General features: G+C 43.6%; 1 non-coding gene across 1 annotated transcript; it reads right to left on the bottom strand.

The window, feature by feature from the left end:
• Positions 1–5,548: 5,548 nt before the first annotated feature.
• On the bottom strand, positions 5,549–5,652 carry LOC135271912 (small nucleolar RNA SNORD46). Its single transcript, XR_010340033.1, has one exon. It is a non-coding gene; the product is annotated as a small nucleolar RNA SNORD46 (small nucleolar RNA).
• Between the last annotated feature and the right edge of the window lie 1,340 nt (positions 5,653–6,992).

The following is a 6,992-nucleotide window of genomic DNA, read 5'->3' as shown; positions in this document are numbered from 1 at the left end:
AGACCTCTGACTTTGGCGTGGGACAATGATATTGGTTTTTAGCGTGCCAGGTATTTGGGGATAAGCGGATTTTAGAGAAGTTCTCTGTCTTTGGGGATTCGGAAGGATGGGTTACTGAGATTTTATTTTTTATTATTAAAGTATACTATACATTGAGGAAAGTGTACAAATCTTAACTATACAACTCAGTCAAGTTTTGCATAGTTATACACTCACGTGCCCTCCGTGCAGATGACAATATAGAACATCTCCACCCCCGGAGGGTCCTACACGCTGCTTCCCTGACTATGCCCCTCCATAACCATTATTCTGACTTGGTCATAAGTTGGTTTTGGCGGCTTGAACTTCATAAAAATGGAGCCAGGCAGCACGGACCCTCCCACTGGTCTGCTCCCTTTGCACACCCTAATGTCTGTGAATCACTATTTTGACGCATTTAGCAGCAGTTCCCTCTTTTTATTGCTGTGTTTCCATTGAAGGAATGCACTCCAACGCGTTTATCTATTCTCTTGTTGTGGATATTTGAGTTGTTTGCCGTTTTGGGTTATCGTGACTAAAGCTGCTATGAGCGTTCTTCTGCGTGTCTTTCAGTGGACATGTGTGCTTATCACTTTTGCTATATACCCAGGAGTAGAATCTGGTAGTGTTTTTCAATTCTAAAAACTTTGTTCCAGGCCAGGCGTGGTGGCTCATGCTTGTAATGGCAGGCCAAGGCGGATGGATCACGAGGTCAGGATTTCAAGACCAGCCTGGCCAATATGGTGAAATCCTGTCTCTGCTAAAAATGCAAAAATTAGCCGAGCATGGTGGTGGGCACCTGTAGTCTCAGCTACTCGGGAGACTGAGGCAGGAGAATTGCGTGAACCCAGGAGGCAGAGGTTGCAGTGACCTGAGATCGTGCCACTGCACTCCAGCCTGGGCAACAGAGCGAGACTCCATCTCAAATACAACAACAAAACTTAGTTCTTAGACAAAGACACATTTGTTTTTTATCTCTGGATGTGTGTACTGATATTTATTAGAGAGATCTACCTGCAGCACATAGAAAATGGATTTTTAATTGTGACTGACACCAGTTTGCTAAAGGCATGCTGTTTTGCTCTAAAGTCATACAACAAACACCATCAACATGTATGCTACATAGTGAGAGAGGAGGCCATGAAGGGAGTTTGGTGTACTTTGCTCCTTAAAGATAATTGATTAAAATTAAAATTGGTTAGAAGAGTATGTGTGTATGTACACATGGAGTTGGCTCTGGAAGTAATGCATTTCTTTTAAAAATTGCAGCTGAGTCTGAGTGAGATGGCTCATGCTAGTAATCCCAACAGTTTTTTGGGAGGCCAAGGTGGGAATATGGCTTAAGGCCAGGAGTTCAAGACCAGCTGGGGCAATACGGCAAGATTCTGTTTCTACAAAAAATATAAAAAATTAGCCGGGTGTGGTGGCATGCGCCTGTGGTCTAGCTACTCAGAAGGCCAAGGTGGGAGGATTGCTTAATCCCAGGAATCAGAGGTTGCAGTGAGCCCCGGTCACACCATTGCACTCCAGAAAGAGGGAGACTCTGTCTCCTATAATAATGATAAGAGTAATAAATAATTATTTTAAAGTTATAGCAGAACAGTATGGTGAAAGCCTTGAAGTCCTGAGGATCGTCTCACCTAAAACCCGCGAGGACACTGTGAAGGTGGGAGCTGTAGCCTGGATGACCGATTGGATGCGGAGCGTGAAGGAGAGGGTGCAGAGACAACCCTGAGGTTTCTTATCAGGATGACGAGGAGAATGGCCATGCTACTAGGAGAAATAAGAAAACCAGGAGCAAGTCCGGACAGGAGATCATTTGAGCCCAGGAGTTAGAGGCCAGCCTGGGCAACAAAGTGAGACGCTCTCCAAAAAAAAAAAAAAGCCAGGCGTGGTGGCGTACACCTGTGGTCCTAGCTACCCAGGAGGCTGGGGCAAGAGGATCACTTGAGTCTAGACGTTCCAGGTTGCAGTAAGCTATGATCTCATCACTGCACTCCAGCCTGGATAACAGAGTGAGACCTCTTTCTTTCTTTTCTTTCTTTCTCTCTCTCTCCTTCCTTCCTTCCTTTCTTCCTTTCTTCCTTCCTTCCTTCCTTTCTTTTTCTTTCTCTCTCTCTCCTTCCCTCCCTCCCTCCCTCTCTTCCTTCCTTCCTTCCTTTCTTTCTTGCCTGAGTTTTGCTCTTGTTGCCTAGGCTGGAGTGCAATGGCGCAATCTCAGCTCACCACAACCTCTGTCTCCCAGGTTCAAGTGATTCTCATGCCTCAGCCTCCTGAGTATCTGAGATCACAGACATGTGCCACCATGCCCAGCTAATTTTGTATTTTTAGTAGAGACGTGGTTTCTCCATGTCGGTCACACTGGTCTCGAACTCCTGACTCAAGATGATCTACCCGCCTCAGCCTCCCAAAGTGCTGGGATTACAGGCGTGAGCCACTGCACCCGGCCGTGAGACCCTATCTTTAAAAAAAAAAAAAGAAGAAGGAAGAGAAAAAATCAAGAGAAAGTGGAGTAGCAACACAAATGTACTCACGTTCCTATGCTGATATGTAAAGAAAATGTAATTTCTTTATTTCTCCACAACCAACCTAAATTTTCAAGTGAGACCCCATTTTGGTAATAAGAAAGTGTTCTTGAACTTGAAGTTTGCCAAAGATCGACCAGGTGCAGTGGCTCATGCCTGTAATCCCAGCACTTTGGGAGGCTGAGGCGGGAGGATCACCTGAGGTTGGAGACTCCCCATCTCCACTAAAAATACAAAAATTAGCTGGGCGTGGTGGCACATACCTGTAATCCCAGCTACTTGGGAGGCTGAGACAGGAGAATCTCTTGAACACGGTAGGCAGAGGTTGCAGTGAGCTGAGATTTTGCCATTGCACTCCAGCCTGGGTGAAAAGAGCAAAACTACAGATCAAAAATAAAATAAAAAAAACCAGTTTGCCAAAGATTCGTACCTCAGTCTCTGGATACTTTGATCTCTTGAACAAATGCTCAGTCTCCACCCAGACCCCACTGGCACCTCCCAGCCCTCTAGTCTTTCTCTAAGAGGCATCTGGGTATAGGTGGTTGGAATTGGCCAGATCACCAGGGGTCTTGATGACCTCATGGAGGTAAAGTTGATTATGAAGTTTGTAACTGTATAAATTGTAAAAAGAACGAACAGTTTATTTAGAAGATTGTAAAAGTATCCTGGCAAGTATAGCCAGGAAGCCTCTGCTAAACATGTGTAACAGGAATGGGGAGAAACAGAAAAATATTCCAAAGCCTCTGTGGTTAAACCAGTGTGATGCTGGCACATAAATAGACATACACACCGAGAAACAGACTAGAGCATCTAAAACAAGATGCAATTGCTTATGGAAACCGTATATAATAAAAGAGGAAACTCAAATCAAGGGAGAAAGAAGGACATTTTTTAAAGTGGTCCGAGGGCCAGGCAAAGTGGGCTTATGGCCGTAATCCCAGCACTTTGGGAGGCCGAGGCAGGAGGATCCTTGAGAACAGGAATTGGAGACCAGTCTGAGTAACATAGTGAGACTCCATCTCTACAAAAATAAAATGTAAAAATAAAAATTAGCCAGGCCTGGTGGTGCACACCTGTAGCCCCAGCTACTCAGGAGACTGAGGCAGGAGCCTAGGAGTTTGAGGCCATAGTGAGCTATGAGCCACCACTGCACACGAGCTCGGGCGACAGAGTTAGACTCTGTCTCCAAAAAATAAAAAGTAAAGTGGTTTGAGGGTGTCTGGATAGTCATGCAGAAAAAGATGACATGGACTCCATTCTTCACATGGTACTCTGGGATAAATTCCAAATCAGAGACTTAAGTGTTCAACTACTGGAAGAAAACATGAGTGTATTCCTTTGCACTTTCGCACAGAGAAAACTTCCCTAAGGCTTAAACTCCTGAAGCAATGAGAGAAAAAGATTGACAAATTTGATTCCATTAAAACAACATTGCATGGCCAAAAAATCATAAGCAAAGTATCACTTCCTGGGAAAAATATTCTAGACAAAGGGTTATCATCTATATATGAATAGCTTCTAAATTAAAGAAGAAAAAGGCCAACAAGTTAATAGAAAATTGGACTAGAGAAATAGACAAGCCATAGAAAATGAAATCCAAATGGCCCTTAACCACATAATAAAAATTCTCAGTCTCATCTATAAGAAGAAAAGTGTGAATTAAAACTCATCAAGATATCATTTCTCACCCAGCAGATTGTCAAAAGTCAAAATGTTTGACAACATATTCGCTGCTTTTTTTTTTTTGAGACGGAGTCTCGCTCTGTTGCCCAGGCTGGAGTGCAATGGCATGATCTCGGTTCACTGTAATCTCCACCTCCCTGGTTCAAGTGATTCTCCTGCCTCAGCCTCCCAAGTAGCTGAGATGACAGGCACCTGTCACCACTCCCAGCTAGTTTTTGTATTTTTAGCTACAGACAGGTTTCACCAGGTTGGCCAGGCTGATCTTAAACTCCTGACCTCAGGTGATCCACCCGCCTCAGCCTCCCAAAGTGCTGGGATTACAGGCGTGAGCCACCGCGCCTGGCGGCAACATATTCTTGACAAGCTGTGGGGAACCAGGCATTCTTATACATCGCTGGTGGGAATATAAAATGGTAGCATTGCTATGGAGGGGAACTTGACAATATCAAGCAAAATTACATATGCAGTCATTCACTGAGCTGGCTTTCTTGCTTTTAGGTATTTATCCCAAAGATAGTGTGACAAAAATATGAAAAGGGGTGCACATGGCTATTATCACAGCACAACTTCACTCAGCAGACAACCGCTTAGCCATCCCTCAGTGGAGGGCCTGCCGGGTGACTTACGGTACATTTCCATAATGGAGAGCCATTCAACTGAAAAAGAAGCTATTTCTACGTATTATTACTATGTAGTTATTTCTGGGTTATATCTATAAATGGAAAGAGCAAATGGAGAAATATATATAGTATATAAATGTGTATACCTTTTAGGTGATAGACCTATGTGATTTATATAATTAAATGGAAGGATATGAATATGCACACACACACATTTTTTTTTCTATAAATATATCTAAATTTGTATTTTTTAAAATAGAGAGAAAAACCATAAAGAGGGGCTGGGCACGGTGGCTCATGCCTGTAATCCCAGCACTTAGGGAGACCAAGGTGGGTGGATTGCTTGAATTCAGGAGTCTGAGACTAGCCTGGCCAAAATGGTGAAACCCCATCTCTACTAAAAATACAAAAATTAGCTGGATGTGGTGGCATGTGCCTGTAATCCCATTTACTCGGCCAGCTGAGGCAGGAGAATCACTTGAACTTGGGAGGTGGAGGTTGCAGTGAGCCGAGATTATGCCACTACACTCCAGCCTGGGCGACAGGAGCAAAACTCCGTTTCTAAATAAATAAATAATATCATTTCCTACTAAAAGGAATCATGGGGTGGGGTGGAATTCATTTACCCAGCTTCCCTAATAAAATTATACCTTATCATAACCAAATAGTTGATGAGAGAAGTTTTTTTTTTTTTTTTACTTTTAACAGTCAGTGTAACTATGACGTGACCTAGCATTGGCAAGTGGCACACAGGTGACCAAGACAGCCACAACCACGCCTAAGGATTCTTTTTCATCACCCTACGAAGTTTTCTTCTTTAAAGAAGCAGTCTACCTAGGCGGAGTATGATGGCTCACACCAGTAATCCCAGCACTTTGGGAGGCCAAGGCAGGCAGATCACGAGGTCGGGAGTTCGAGACCAGCCTGACCAACATGGAAACCCCGTCTTTACTAAAAATACAAAAATTAGCCAGATGTGGTGGCACACACTTATAATCCCAGATACTGAGAATGCTGAGGCGGAGAATTGCTTGATCGCAGGAGGCAGAGGCTGCAGTGAGCCAAGAGTGTGTCGCTGCACTCCAGCCTGGGCGACAAAGCAAGACTCCATCTCAAAAAAAAAAAAAAAAAAAAGAAGTAGAAGAAGGAATGATAAAATGTCATAATTTCACAATGTCTACTTTATTGTTCTAGGCAATGGTCACCAAGAGCTGCTAACATCACCAAACATTATGTGCCTCTTTGCCAAAAAAATTCAAACCTGAATCTGAACAGCCCTACATTTTACCACCAACTTACAGAAAATACCGCGGACAGAGTAACATGTAAACCACCCCTTAGGGGCGTGATCCGCAAAAACCGGACTGTGAGAAACTCCAGGTTTCTTCAGCAATCAATTGCAAGGAAACAGAGTATAAAAGGGAACCCAATCGTTTTTTGAAAAATAGGAAACATATCAACCAATTGCAACATACAGATCTTAATTGGACCAGCCGGGCTCAGAGGCTCACGCCTATAATCCCAGCACTTTGGGAAGCCGAGGTGGGCAGATCACCTGAGGTCAGGAGTTAAGACTAGTCTGACCAACATGGCAAAACCCTGCCTCAACTAAAAATACAAAAATTAGCCAGGCCCTGTTGTGCATGCCTGTAATCCCAGCTATTCAGGAGGCTGAGGCAGGAGAATTGCTTGAACCCAGGAGGCGGATGTTGCAGTGAACTGAGATTGTGTCACTGCACTCCAACCTGGGTAACAGAGCAAGACTCTATCTCAAAAAAAAAAAAAAAAAATCGTTTCAAAAATGATCTTAATTGGATCACAATTCAAACAAATTGTAAAGCAATAAGGAAATAAGGAAGATTTGAACATGAGTTGGATACTACATGAGTTTTACAGTGGTGGGTGAGGTATATGGATGAATTCATCACGGCTTGGTTACCATTGACGCTGAGCGCCGAGTACATGAGAAATCATTGCACTCTTCTATTTTTGAATATATTTGGAATTTTCCATGGTAAGCGATTGTTATTGAAAGCCTACTCTGTGTATCCAAAGCTGAACATTCCCCTCCTCCTCCTTGCATTCCTCCTGCAACAATCCTAACCCTCCCAGAGCCAGAGGAACCATCAGAAATCAAACACACGGG

This window comes from Aotus nancymaae, unplaced genomic scaffold, assembly GCF_030222135.1.
Source record: "Aotus nancymaae isolate 86718 unplaced genomic scaffold, 86718_ANA_hifiasm-v0.15.2.pri h1tg000097l, whole genome shotgun sequence".
In the NCBI taxonomy this organism is placed as follows: domain Eukaryota; kingdom Metazoa; phylum Chordata; class Mammalia; order Primates; family Aotidae; genus Aotus; species Aotus nancymaae.
Note: the sequence above shows the minus strand (reverse complement) of the source record. Positions and strands in the feature narration are given on the sequence as shown.